Source organism: Hyperolius riggenbachi, chromosome 10 (assembly GCF_040937935.1).
Source record: "Hyperolius riggenbachi isolate aHypRig1 chromosome 10, aHypRig1.pri, whole genome shotgun sequence".
Classification (NCBI taxonomy): Eukaryota; Metazoa; Chordata; class Amphibia; order Anura; family Hyperoliidae; genus Hyperolius; species Hyperolius riggenbachi.
In genome coordinates this window covers 216,594,041-216,609,905 of record NC_090655.1, presented here as the reverse complement: position 1 = coordinate 216,609,905, position 15,865 = coordinate 216,594,041, and positions in this window count along the sequence as shown.

Below are 15,865 nucleotides of genomic sequence, written 5' to 3'. Positions count from 1 at the left end.
AAAGCTGGAGGGGAGCGGAGGACGGGGGACCCAGGCGAGGGAGGGGGGGGTCCGACCCCCCTCCCCGCCGCTAGGCCCAATACCCCCTTCCTGCCCGCTGTCCCCTCCAGCTCGGGCGGCCCCCCACACACACGGACGGGCGGGTGCCGCCCCCCCAGAAGTGCCGCCTGAGGCAAAAGTTTCACCCCGCCTCATGGGCGGGCCGGCCCTGAGTCTGGTGAGTGGAGGAACTCATTTCAGTAGAAGCACATTTTACAAGAAGCTCTGTTCTGAGTTTTTAAGACAGGCAGTAAGGTTTTTGCGTGACATTGTTAATAATGTGATTGTTAATGATATTTTAAGCTACTGCTGAATGGTAGGGGGATGAGGTTATCTCTACAAGCACAAAATGTGAACTTCTGCTGTTCTTCTAAAAAGGGTTAAAAAGATGGCAGGGTCATTTGCCAGGCCGACCTCTGTAGAAAGAAGGCAGAGTAATTTGCCATGTCTACCTCTATAGGAACATGGCAACGGCCATTTGCTAGGTCTACCTCTGTATAAAGATGGCAGGGTCATTTGCCAGGTCTACCTCTGTAGGAAGATGGCAGAGTTATTTGCCAAAACTACCTCTTTAGGAACATGGCATAGTCATTTACGGGGCCTACCTCTGTAGAAAGATGGCAGGTTCATTGGCCAGGTCTGCCTCTGTAGAAAGATGGCAGGGCCATTTGCCAGGTCTACCTCTGTAGGAATATGGCAGGGTCTTTTGCCAGGTCTACCTCCATAGAGAAAGGGCAGTACCATTTGCCAGGTCTAACTCTGTAGGAATATGGCAGGATCATTTGCCAGGTCTACCTCTGTAGGAATATGGAAATTCATTTGCAAAGGTCTATCTCTGTAGGAAGATGGCAGAGTCATTTTCCAGGTCTACCTCCATAGAGAGAGGGCAGGGTCATTTCCCAGGTCTACCTCTGTAGGAAAATAGGAGGGTCATTTGTCAGGTCTACCTCTGTAGGAAGATGGCCGAGTCATTTTCCAGGTCTACCTCCATAGAGAGAGGGCAGGGTCCTTTTCCAGGTCTACCTCTGTAGGAAAATAGCAGCGTCATTTTCCAGGTTTAACTCCATAGAGAGAGGGCAGGGCCATTTGCCAGGTCTACCTCTGTAGGAATATGGCAGAGTTATTTTCCAGGTCTACCTCCATAGAGAGAGGGCAGGGTCATTTGCCAGGTCTACCTCTGTAGGAAGATGGCAAGGTTTTTTGTGAGGTCTATAATGTAAAAATAGAATATATCATTTATAATAGAACTATTTACTTGTTAATTAACAGACAAAGCTCCCTTAGGAATTGTACAATGACAGGAAAATAAGTTATAGGGCACTCTATATAGTTTATTGTGTGCACAGTTTTAAAAAAATGCTGTCCAAAGTGTCAAGGGACCAATAATCCCACTTAGTAATATCGATAAAATCCCATATGCTAATCTGACCCCGGCCTCCTATGTGCTGAAATTCAGGCTTGCACAGCCTTGACAAAGCCCAAAGGATTGGGCGACTGGAGGGTTTCCAAACTGCTATCTGGTATTCCACGATTGGGATCTGGCTGCACCTGCACACTCCATACAGTTTAACGTGTACCTGAGACAAGAAGGGTCTCAGGTACCATACTTACCTGGGGCCTCCTTAAGCCCCTTTAAAGCTGCTCGTCCCTCACCGTATCCCCAGGTGGCTCCGGTCCCCCGTAATTCAGCCCGAAAGCCTGGCCAAGTTGCGCTTCGTTGCGCATGTCTTTTGTCAAGTCAACTTCTGTAGAAAGATGGTCTGTAGGAAGAATTTAAATAAACCTGTATATGCTGAACTTCCGAGGCAGGTTATCTGGGTGTATGCACGGAGGTGCGTGGTGCCAGATGACAGCGTGGCTGTAGCTGCAGTGCTATAGTCTGCACCCTGCGTAAGGGTAATTTGGGGTTCTGGCGATCGCTGGAGCCCAAATCCCTTCTCCCTCCGAGTTGCTACGACTCGGAGGGGGAATAGTATTGATTCAGTAGCAGCAGGGTGAAAGATCATTTGGCTCGCCCTGCGCCCAACTGAGTGGGTGGTGTACTAATACGTAAGCTGTACTTCTGTAAAAAACAATATTAACCCTTAAAACACTATTAAAGAACAACTGACAAGAGAGGGATATGGAGGCTGTCATATCAGTTTCCTTTTAAACAAGGCACATTGCCTGGCTGTCCTGCTGATCCTCTGCATCTAATACATTTAGCCATAGACAATAAACAAGCATACAAATCAGATGTTTAAATTAAAGCAGAAGTGAAGATAATCTAAAAATAAAGAGTTTCATTTACCTGGGGGCTTCTGCCAGCCCCTTGCAGCCGTACTGTTCCGCGCTGGTCCTCCATTCTCCCACCGCCAGCTACTTTCGGTTTCACCGTTGGGCCACTGCGCCCATGGGCGTCCGCACATATGGCAAAACCGGGCATCTGCCCGAGCCTGGCCGCCCGCTGCCCCCCCCTGGCCGCGTGCCCGTGCAGCCAGCAGGAGGGGAACACGCAGAGAAGAGAGAGAGCGCTATGGGCACAGTGGGGAAGGGCGGACGTCTCCCCCCCCTTCCCTCACCTTAGGGGTCTCTCTCTCCCTCGCTGTCCCCTCCGGAATGAAGTGTGCAGCGGCTGGCAGCGGTGGGCGGAACTTACCTCCTCTCGCTCCTGCGCCGGAAGTTCTGGTGCCGCACTCTGGTCTGGATCAGGCCAGAGTAGCGGCTAATCCATCCGGCGCGTGCGACGAGAGGAGGTAAGTTCCGCCCACCGCTGCCAGCCGCTGCACACTTCATTCCGGACTCCGGAGGGGAGAGCGAGAGAGGGAGGGAGAGCCCCCTAAGGTGAGTGCCCATAGCTCTCCCTCTTCTCTCCGCTGCTCCCCTCCTCCTGCACACATGGCCACTTTTTCTGGGGACATATCCCCCTGGCTACATATACCGGGACATATACCCCTGCCTACATATACTGGGACATATACCCCTGCCTACATATACTGGGACATATACCCCTGCCTACATATACTGTCTGGGACATATACCCCTGCCTACATATACTGTCTGGGACATATACCCCTGCCATGGGCGTCCGCACATATGGCAAAACCGGGCATCTGCCCGAGCCTGGCCGCCCGCTGCCCCCCCCTGGCCGCGTGCCCGTGCAGCCAGCAGGAGGGGAACACGCAGAGAAGAGAGAGAGCGCTATGGGCACAGTGGGGAAGGGCGGACGTCTCCCCCCCCTTCCCTCACCTTAGGGGTCTCTCTCTCCCTCGCTGTCCCCTCCGGAATGAAGTGTGCAGCGGCTGGCAGCGGTGGGCGGAACTTACCTCCTCTCGCTCCTGCGCCGGAAGTTCTGGTGCCGCACTCTGGTCTGGATCAGGCCAGAGTAGCGGCTAATCCATCCGGCGCGTGCGACGAGAGGAGGTAAGTTCCGCCCACCGCTGCCAGCCGCTGCACACTTCATTCCGGACTCCGGAGGGGAGAGCGAGAGAGGGAGGGAGAGCCCCCTAAGGTGAGTGCCCATAGCTCTCCCTCTTCTCTCCGCTGCTCCCCTCCTCCTGCACACATGGCCACTTTTTCTGGGGACATATCCCCCTGGCTACATATACCGGGACATATACCCCTGCCTACATATACTGGGACATATACCCCTGCCTACATATACTGGGACATATACCCCTGCCTACATATACTGTCTGGGACATATACCCCTGCCTACATATACTGTCTGGGACATATACCCCTGCCTACATATACTGTCTGGGACATATACCCCTGCCTACATATACTGGGACATATACCCCTGCCTACATATACCCCTGCCTACATATACTGTCTGGGACATATACCCCTGCCTACATATACTGTCTGGGACATATACCCCTGCCTACATATACTGGGACATATACCCCTGCCTACATATACTGGGACATATACCCCTGCCTACATATACTGTCTGGGACATATACCCCTGCCTACATATACTGTCTGGGACATATACCCCTGCCTACATATACTGTCTGGGACATATACCCCTGCCTACATATACTGTCTGGGACATATACCCCTGCCTACATATACCCCTGCCTACATATACTGTCTGGGACATATACCCCTGCCTACATATACTGGGACATATACCCCTGCCTACATATACTGGGACATATACCCCTGCCTACATATACTGGGACATATACACCTGCCTACATATACTGGGACATATACCCCTTGCCTACATATACTGGGACATATACCCCTGCCTACATATACTGGGACATATACCCCCGCCTACATATACTGGGACATATACCCCTGGCTACATATACTGGGACATATACCCCTGCCTACATATACTGGGACATATCCCCCTGGCTACATATACTGGGACATATACCCCCTGCCTACATATACTGGGACATATACCCTTGCCTACATATACTGGGCACATATACCCCTGGCTACCTGTTCTGGGGACATCTCTACCCCTGGCTACCAGTTCTGGGGACATCTATACCGCTGGCCACCTATTCTGGGGACACCTATAGACCTGGGGCTACCTATTTTTGGGGAACCACTGCTGTCAGATTGAGTGTATTTTGGGGAACTGCTGCCAGGTGAGAGGTGTCTACATATTAAGGGGGCATTCTGCCTATTTATGTGAAAAGCTGTCTATTTATGTGCCTCATGACTGCTGAATTTGTCTTGTTGCGGGCCTCATGGTTACTGACTTTGTCTTGTTGGGGGCCTCATGATTTGTTGGGGGCCTCAAGATTGCTGAATTTGTCTTGTTGGGGGCCTCATGATTGCTGAATTTGTCTTGTTGGGGGCCTCATGATTGCTGAATTTGTCTTGTTGGGGGCCTCATGATTGCTGAGTTGGTCATGTTGGGGGCCTCATGATTGCTGAATTTGTCTTGATGGGGGGGGCCTCATGATTGCTGAATTTGTCTTGTTGGGGGTCACATGATTGCTAACTGCGAGACTATGGAAAAAGCTGAATCATCATCATATGAGACAATAGCATTAAACCTACTTTTTCTGCTTTTTAAAACAGAAAATGAAACTGGGAGGTTCTAAAAAAAATGAATAATTTTTTTCAGGAGTACGATGGATGAAATTGTTTATCTTCACAGTTTATTTTCAACTTAATTTTCCATAATGTTCATGTATGAGTTAAAACGTTTGTATTTAGTTTAAATTGCTGTTGGCACTTTGTGATAGTAAAGTGACTTTGCAGTTTGGACACTCGACCTCCAAAAGGTTCGCCACCACTGTCCTAATCTAATGTCCCACCATTGCTTAGTTCATGTAAACTTGTCTCCACCCACGACCACACCCACATTCTGGTTCATGACCACACCCATTTTTCGGCGCGCCGCGCTACGCGCGCCGCATGACGTAGCTCCATTTTACCAGCCCAAATTTTTAACTCCCCACTTTTTGCCCCCCCCTGGAAAATTTTCTGCGGACGCCCATGACTGCGCCTGCACGACTCTGGCCACGTGTATCCTTCTTCTTGTTCCAGTCCACAATATTGCTATTGCAGATGGGAACACATAAAAGAATACGCTTGGCAGCCCCTCGACTTACAAGTAACGAAGCTAACTGGCAGCAGGGAACGGAGGATCGTTGAAGAGCAGCACGGGACAGGACGGCTGCAAGGGGCTGGCAGAAGCCCCAGGTAAGTGAAACTCTTTATTTTTAGATTATCTTCATTTCGACTATCAGTTTGAGTGGATTAGATTCATGCTTGTTTCAGGTGCGTGATTCAAGCACTACTGATGCATGAAACATCAGCAGGATGCCATATATGGCAGCCTTCATGTCCCTCTCAGGTCAGTTGTGCTTTAAAACCAAGAGTGTGCCTCTGCAAAGTTAACTTTATTGAAAATATGCAGAATCTGACACCAGCAAGAAGAATATAGAATATGAACAAGTGAACCTAGCATGAAAATAAACTGATGAGATAAATAACAATAATAAATAATTGTATAATTTCTCCTACTCCTCAAAATTGCTTTTTTAGATACCCCATGGCTTTATTTTATGTTCAAACATGTACAAAGTAGACTTAAAGTTGTATTGTCTCTACTCAATGGTAATCTCAAGAGCCCCAGAGCTTAAAAAAAAAAAGTATGTAAACTATTGACCTTCTTTTATCCATCCCCTGCTCTCAGAATAACGACCGCCGATAATGACCACCTCAGCCGATAATTAGGTGTGTGTACGGCAGCAGGCGACTACCAACCCATGAGCGATTCACCAGACGGAACTACTCACCCCCAGCGATGCCAATCCCATTTTTCGGGCCGCTCCCCTGCCCGCTGTGTGTTGTCACAAACGTGCCGCGCATTGACCCTCTATTGACCTCCTGCCCTGCATGTATAGCAACACAGCGCATTGTCAGCTACACAGCTGACACGGGTGAGTGCAGCCCAGGCCCAGCGATGTCATCCAAGGGTATCAGGTCCTGATCCCCGATGGGCAACATCCGTCAAAGGTGTGTACACATCTTAAAGGGAACTGAGCACATTCTCTTTCAATGGAATCTCTCCTGGCATAGAAGCTGCCATGTTCCCCCCCTCCCCTTCTCACATTCCTTATTTACAGAAGTCAGAGATGCTATCTTGACACATTGACACAAACTAGGTCTTTGAAGAAACAGTCCTAATTACTAACCCCCTTTGTTGTCTAATAGCATTGTTTACCTCTTGGTAATTAGCCCAATAAAACAATTAGGAACCTGAAAGCTCTGCGGCCGGGGACGGCCGGGCAGCCCTGCTGAAACAGGGTAATTAATCTACTTTAACTGTAAAATACAAGGTAAAATGAAAGTTTATTTTAATAATGAAACAGATTGTCGGCATGCATTTTTCATGTGCTATAGAAATGTCCTGAATGATAAAAAAAGGTGCTCGGTTCACTTTAAAAAGGAACTTCAGCCTAAACAAACACACTGTCATTAATTTACTTTAGTTATGTTAATTAAAATAGATAGGTAATATAATCTCTTACCCACCCTGTTTTAAAAGAACTGGCAAGTGTTTAATTTCATGAGGGCAGCCATCTTTTTGGTTGAAAGGAGGTGACAGGGAGCAAGAGACATATTTCCAACTGTCCTGTGTGCTGATCACCCCTCCCAGTTGCTAGGCAACGTGAATAACAACATAGGAAATCCCATCATGCTTTGCACAGCAGCAGGGAAAAAAAGCCCGGGCAGTTTTCTTTAATGTGTGGAGCTTAGCTAAAAATACAGCTAAAAATGATGCTGTGGTAAGAAAAACAAAATTCTGATGCTGTGAAAATGTTAAAGAAACACCAAGCCTTTTCAGTTCTGCTGAGTAGATTTTTAGTCCGGAGGTTCTCTTTAAGACTGCTGCAGGATGGATTCTCTTTACCCAATCCAAGAAATATAAAATGTTAATAGCTTATTGCACAAGAAGAATAGTGCAAAATTCCCATAAACACACCTCTAAACCGTATGGAAAGCCTCCGCTGAAGGGTTAAAGCTGTTCAAGCAGCCATTATCTTCTGTACCTCCTGGCGCCATTCATGCTGAATACGTGCGTCAACCTATGTGTGTCTTTATAGATCAACAATTTTAAATGACAAGGATGAATAAAAGGGAGTTTTTAAGATAACATTGCCTGCGCATAAGGGAAATCTTCTTTGATTTCTCTGCTGCTTAAAAAATGTCCATATTAAAGCCTATGGACTAAGAATGTGATGTAGTTAAAGTTCATGTGGGTGTAAAAGCAGGCATCCAGTAAAAGCAAGTGTCCCAGTACTTTCTGCAAAATAGTGTATGTTCATACAGTACTTTCTTTACTATATAATTTTCTGATATTGTTGGCTGAAAATCAAGTGCATGTACAGGTGTCCTGTAATGTTGTTGGCGTTTGAATTTCCCACAGTAAAGCACCACTTAGTCAAATCAGTCAGGCCAGTTGTGTTTATAGAGATAGTTAGGGCCCATTCACACTACCACGATTAGCAGGCGATTTTTAAGTTGCTAGCGCAATTATAACCCTCAAGTGAGGAAAGAATGATGATGGAGCACCGGTTCTGCTATTAAAGGTTTATTGCATCACGTAGGCATAACAGGCACACCAGAAGTGAAGGGTGGAAATACCGGCCTAACAGCCGTTTCGCGGCTACTGCCGCTTTCTCAAAGGCACAGCAGGTAACAACCTGTTATAACACTATGGCAGTGATCTCATTGCCGCCAATCATGGGCGTTTCACGATTAACAGCAATAGCAAAACGTGTTAGCTGCAGCATTTTGCCGATCAAGTTACACTGATGGCAATCGTTGGGAATTGCGGGAGTGTACAGTGATTTTACCACGCTAATCGCGGTAAAATCACCCGAGCAGAACGGTAGCACTAAGCGCTTCTGTTTTGCTACTTTGTAGTGTGAATGGTCCCTTACAGAAGTTATACAATACAACCTGGGCACCCGGATTAACTCCTTTTATTTAGTTCTTACCACATGCTACCAACTTTCAGGTGTTACTGGGGCTGGTAACCTTATCTGCCATTACGCCACATACAGATCAAACTTGAAAAATTAGAATATGTGCAGGTGTTTTGAATGAATTAACTGATTATTAGAGTCTGACACTCTGAGCCTGGAATATTGAACCTTTTCACAATATTCTAATGATCTTAGATTTTGATTTTGGGGTTCTCATCAACTGTAAGCCATAATCATCAACCTAATAACAAATAAAGGCTTGAAATATCTCGCTTTACATGTAACGCTTATATTTCATTTATTAGTTTCACCTTTTAAGTTAAATTACTGAAATAAATGGACTTTTGCAGAATATACTAATTTTTTGAAGTTTCACCTGTACGTGGACTTTATATTCAGGAATTTCATTCACTTGTTTGATGTACCCTTTTATGATGAATAAAAAGAAAAGAAAACAATCTGTGGCTGGGTTCCTGGTCATGTGATTATGCCTAACAAGAGCATGCTGGGAGATCTACATCACCAGGCGCATCAAGCTGTCTTATGCTTTCTCTACCTCACGGTCAGGGCCGCCACCAGAAATTTTGGGGCCCCTCACACATCCCCACCCTGGGCCCACCCACTGGTTGCTGTACCCGCCCACTAGCCACCCCACTCCCGTGTCCGTGCGTGAAGTGTGCTGTGGCGAAAAATGTGCATGGCTTCTGACACTGAAGAAAGCAGCATGCAAAGCGTGATGCAGCAAAAAGTGGGCGTGACCATGACATGTTGTGGGTGGAGTCAAATACTAGCAAAATACAGGTAGTCCCCGGTAACCAAGTATAGGTGGTGGCCCAGTATAGGTAGCCTGTAGCCAGATATAGGTGGTGCCCCAGTATAGAAAGTCTGCTGTAGCGGGCTCACTCATCCACTTCCCACGTTCCAGCGCTGATGTCACTTTTCTCTCAGTGCTGGAACGCGGTGTGCTGGTTAGTGAGCCACAGAGGCCTGCAGCCAGCACATGGGGCCCTTCCAGGGCATTGGGGGGGGGCTCAGGGCCCCCAGAAGCCCTGGGCCCCTCACTGCAGTGTCAGTTGTCCCCCCCTGATGGCTGCCCTGCTCACGGTAACTCTGCAACAGAAGACACTAGCTCCGTTTTCCTTTTTGAATGATAAAATAGAATAATGGAATGTAGATCTAATTTGTACCTTGTGCAGTTAATGGTAATGAGATTTTTGTTTTTCTAGTCTTGTATTAATGATTTTTCTAACAAATGTGACGCACAAAGATAGTTATAAATGCAAATATGACTTCATTAAATTATTTTTGTGTGTCTTTTTATTGTGCATGCAGGAGACACACTTTTAAATAGAGTATGCAAAGCAGATGACCTAGAGATTTATGTGGGCTTGCTTTGTTAGATTTACGCCTATACTCTGCTCATGGCCTGTACCCAATATGCTACCCACTTAATTTATGGACCCCTTGCCTACACCAATCTAACCTGTAGATGGCTGGATCTGCTACCCAACCCACAACTGCAGCCCTCCATGGTACAGCTTGCTTTGGCATTGTGCCAATCCACCACTCCCTCCCAGAGTAAGCATGCATCAAGTAGGGATGATCAATGAGATGCAAATTCTTTCACGTTGGTGCAAATTTTTAAGCAAATGTATGGAGTTTGAAAATTGACCAATCAATTTAAACCCAGGTTTAAACTGATTGGTCCATTTTCAAACTTCACACATTTGCATAAAATTTTGCATCAACTTGGAAGAATTTGCATCTCATTGTTCATCCCTAGCATCAAGGGCATGGCCACCTCCCTACACCTATGCAGAGTTCACACTGACAGAGTGCCAACACCCCCATATAGAATGTGCATTGGTAGTGTGCCACCCCCCTCCCCCCGCATACTGCATCTATTAAAAATCTATTTGTAGTGTGGCAGGAATAGGTTAAAGAAAACCTCTAGTTTAAAAAAACCCTCTTTTGATACTTACCTCTGGATCCTAACGAGGAGTCTCTGGATCTCTCTGTTCCCTCCTTTGAAGTCCCCGATCACCGGGGGAGTTAAATATTTACCTTCCCCAGCGCAGGCGCATTAGCAGCTCTCTGATTGGGCTCGGGCAGAAATAGCTGAGCCCGATTGGGTCCGCTCTACTGGGCAGGCGCAAGTCTCCTGTGCAGTAGAGTGGACCCGATCTGCCTTGGCTATTTCCACCTGAGCCCATCGGAAAGCCGCTACTGCACCTGAGCTGGAGACGGGGAAGGTAAATATTGCAGGCGCTACTGCACCACAGCCAACACAGGCTGTTGACTGTGGTTTCGAGGGAGCCAGTGCTGAAACAGAGGGAGAGAGGTGGATGACGAAAGACTCATTAGGGTCCAGAGGCGTCCCCCTCCCAAGGTAAGTATCCCCAGAGGAGTTTTTTTAATTTACAGTGTTTCTTTAAAGGACACTTTAACTGAATAAAAAAATGGGCAGTTGCTTACCTGAGGCTTCTTTCAATCCTCCGAATCCTTCCCTTGCTGTAATCCTGTGTTGCCTAGTTCTCCAGTGTTGACCTCCAAACCCTGAATGTGTAGCCCTGCACCTCCTCCAATGTGCTCCTGTAGACAGGAGCCAAAAATTGCTACTGCACATGCACAGAATTCTCCCGGTTGGGGCAGTGCGATGGGGAGGTGTGCGCATGAACAGTGGGTGGCCAGTGGCCCGACTTATGTAGGAAGATAGCAGAGGAACGATGGAGCAGGGAATGATTGGAAGGGACCAAGAGGCCTTCAGAGGGCTGGAAGAAGCCCGAGGTAGGTAACTGGGCAATTTTTTGTTCAGTTAAAGGGGCACTACAGCGAATTTAAAGCTTTTTAGTTATATAAATAATATCTATGGCAGCAGAGGTCTGTTAATTACAAAAACGTACATGGATTTTTTGCTGTACACAGAGGGGACACATTACGCATGTAAGGTTTGTGCAGGGCGTCCATTTACTGGCACAGTCCATTCACATGTGGGGTAGAACAAGCAGCTTTATTGTTCTTTTTCCTCCCCTCTGCGGCTGTGTTTATCTTTTAAACCTCTGATGCCCCGCGCCCTGCTGGAGACGTCTGTGTTTCAGAGCTGTGAGGTTCTCTGAGGCCCCTGCAGCCTCAGCTGGTGGAGTAACAGACTTATGTTGGCCACTAATGATCCAATCTTTTTCATCCAATCTTACCATTTCTATCTAATATAAGGGAACTGCCTATAGTATCCAATTAATATATTCCATCAGTTTACTCTTCTACTACATAGATTTGGTAAGATTGGATGAAAAAGATTGAATCATTAGTGGCCACCCTGAAACTGTTCACAGCAGAGCCTGTATGGATCAGGAAACAGTCGTTCGTTATCGGCGGAGATCCCCAAGCCACATGGCCGTGTGTACTTAGCTTTATAACAAGTGCCCCGTCCTTACAGGTCCTTGGGGATCAGCTAGCCAAACACTTATCTGATTAGAGAGAAAAGGAGACTAGGATCAGCGATACTATGCCAGGGAAAAAAAACACATATATAAGTAGATAAATACTTGATCTACTTACATAACACATGTATTGTACTGTCCACATTTTGATTTCAGTGAATGTTATATAGTAAATTACGAGAATTCTGTTCATGGTGGGGGCCATGCCTTTTGCCCACAGTTAAGGCTAACTCGTGATGTAATTTCTGCCCTTTACTTTTTTTCTTGTCTCCTCCAATCGCTGAGTCGCCTCAGCCTTGCTTGTAAACACAAGTGAGTAGGGGATTAGGTTTCAGATAAGAATCTGGCAGGGAAATAAAGGGAAGAGGAGGAATAGATTATAGATAAAAAGAACCCCCAGCATGCAATTATTTGGCACGACTACTAAAGGGCCAGTGTTCCTTAAAGCGGAATATAACCCTGCATTTCAACTTTGCTCTAAAACATTATTTACAGTATATTATATGCAACCAGCATTTTTTTTTACTAGACCAGCATTGGAAGGGTTACACAGGGCTTTAAAATCCCTGGAGATTTTTGCAGACGCATCCGAAGCTGAGTTAGATACTTTTTGTTTACACACATGTATCTAAGTGTTTATTGTGACTCGTCTCTCTCACAGAGAAGGAGTTGGAAGACAGCCAAAGAGTGTGTAACATTTCTAAATATATACATATAACTAAATAGAATGTAACTATCTGAACGTCTGCTCGGAACTTAAAACCTCTGTGTTTAACCCTTCCAATGCTGGTCTAGTAAAAAAAAAATGCTTTTTGCATATAATATGCTGTAAATAATGTTTTAGAGCAAAGTTGAAATGCAGGGTTATATTCCGCTTTAAGTATGTGATAACTCCAAATCATAACAGCAGAAAAAGTTTTGAATGCAGGCTTAGCATCTTTATCACTTAATACACTCAGACCAGTTGCTGTTGAAATTTGATTTTTATGGTGACGATACCGCTTTAAAGGGATTCTCTAAACAAGTTTTATGGCTGGAACAATAAAGTTATTTCAGTAACTATCACCTTTAAAGCCCCGTTCACACCAGGGGATTTCTGACACCCGGTAGGGATCAGTACATGATGCTGTATAGATAAGTGACGGGCCTCCAGGCCAGTGACGGGTCTGTTGCTATTGAGGGAGTCGAAGGGAGAATGAGCGCCGTGCAGGGGAGTAGGAAGAACAATGGGATCGGGCAATGTTTGGGCACGGGGGGATTCCTAAAGTTCCAGCATTGTGGATCTTGAGCAGACGTTGGGCATTGGGTGGCTGCTGTACACACGCTGGTGCGACCCACTGTTCTCGGCCGAGGCGTTCTTTATCATTCGCCACAGCCGAGTTCATTCCAGCGTGTACATAGCATTACAGAATTAAGCCAGCCCAGCAGGGAGCTAGAAAATACACTATGCAGACACTGAATAGTAGACATGGAGAGAAGTTGTTGACCTTTCATATTTGTTATAATAATTCTGAAAGCTGATTGCCCCTATTTCAGCACAAACCCTCCTTCAATTGGCTGGAAATCTGAAAATTCAGCCTGTGAACTTGGCAACTACAGGAACCTTGCAAAGCCCTAGATTTTGGCTTCTTAATTGGTCATCTTATGCTGTGAAGAAAATTCTAACAGCTGGACTTTAAAATTGGGACCAGACCAAAATTAATCTCATTATTCTTACTTTATGGTAATCTAATTTATTTTCTACAGTGGTTTATTTGCTTCAATTGTTGTCTGTAATACTGATTCACCATCTTTTATTTTATTAACCTCCTTGGTGGTATCCCCGAGTGTAGCTCGGGTTACGTTTTACAGGTATTAGTGCAGGGGTCTCAAACTCAATTTACCTGGGGGGCCGCAGGAGGCAAAGTCAGGACGAGGCTGGGCCGCATAAGGAATTTAACAATCGCGGCGCATCGCCGCCTCTGCCCGCCCCTCTCACTCTTCCTTCACAGAGAGGGGCGGGGAGAGGCGGCGATCCGTGCGGCGATTGACGTCAGGAGGGGCAGAGCTGAAGCTGAAAGCTCTGCCCCTTCCAGGAAATGCCGGCGGATTGCCCCCCGGGCGATTTGGGGGCTCTGCAGCCCTCGTTTAGCGGCGGGGATGCGGCGGATAACTTCGGAGCACTGAAGCGAACTATAAGGAAGCTTTTGCCGGCGAGGGCCACAAAATATTGTATCGAGGGCCGCAAATGGCCCGCGGGCCGCGAATTTGAGACCCCTGAATTAGTGGTAACTCGACCTACACTCGTGGATACCGTTAGGAGTGCCTGGTGCAGGGATTGTAGCAGAGATGTTGATCACTTACCTCGCCAAGATCCAGTGGCAGCAGCTTCCTGCCCTTCTGGGGCTGCATCACTATGCCAAAATAGTCGTCTATCACATGACGACAGATAGTAATATCAGCATAGAGTTGCAGCCCCCCCCCACACTACAGGAGGAAGACTTCCAAGACATGACCGGTTCACGGAAGGTGAGTAATCTACAGGCTCCCTGCAGCTCTGCATAGTGGATGAGGGGCCACTCATGGGACCAATACTGAATGGGGGTCACCCAATGGCTACACAGTAAAATCCCTTTATAGTAAACTCCAAGGGACCAGAAAAAATAGTTTACTATATTAGAAGTTTACTATTTCAAAATTGGTCATACCTTGTATATTGATACAGACACATTTACTGGGACCTGAGGACTGAGTTTACTATATCCAGAGGTTTACTATATCAGAGGTTACTATAGCGGGATTCTACTGTATATACTGAAAGGGGGGGGGGGGGGGGAGGAGCACACTCTGACATCCAAAAAGGATCTGGTCCTTAATGACATCCAAAAAGGATCTGGTCCTTCATGACATCTAGAAAGGATCTGGTCCTTGAAGACGTCCAGGAAGGAACTGTTCCCTGTTGACATCCAAGAAGGATCTGGCACCTGATGACATCCAAGAAGGATCTGGCACCTGATGACATCCAAGAAGGTTCTGGCACCTGATGACATCCAAGAAGGATCTGGCACCTGATGACATCCAAGAAGGATCTGGCACCTGATGACATTCAAGAAGGATCTGGCACCTGATGACATCCAAGAAGGATCTGGCACCTGATGACATCCAAGAAGGATCTGGCACCTGATGACATTCAAGAAGGATCTGGCACCTGATGACATTCAAGAAGGATCTGGCACCTGATGACATTCAAGAAGGATCTGGCACCTGATGACATCCAAGAAGGATCTGGCACCTGATGACATCCAAGAAGGATCTGGCACCTGATAACATCTAAGAAGGATCTGGCACCTGATGACATCCAAGAAGGATCTGACACCTGATAACATCCAAGAAGGATCTGGCACCTGATGACATCCAAGAAGGATCTGGCACCTGATGACATCCAAGAAGAATCTGGTACCTGATGACATCCAAGAAGGATCTGACACCTGATAACATCCAAGAAGGATCTGGCACCTGATGACATCCAAGAAGGATCTGGTCCTTGGATACTTTGAAGGAGAATCTTGTCCCTAAACAAACAAAAGCAATCTGATTGGTGTCTATGGGCAACACCACGTGCTGCCTTTCTAACCTAACCTTACTGCACTTTGCACACTGTGTATAAATAAGATATTGTGCTACATATCTTATAATACTATTATTAAAGATAGTCATTGAGATGGTCATAATTCCAGATTGCATGCAAACTGGATGCAGCTTGGAACTGGACCAATCAGATGCTAAAGATGATGGACCCAGTTTCAAGCAAAACATGGAAAAAGGGCGCCTAAGGCACCCTGGAAAGAAGGGCACCGGCATAGGCTGCTATCCTAAAAGCTGAGATTAGCAGCTATACACAAACATTTGGGCACCTGGAGGTGCCCCATAAAACACCTGGCTGGGGGTTACCCA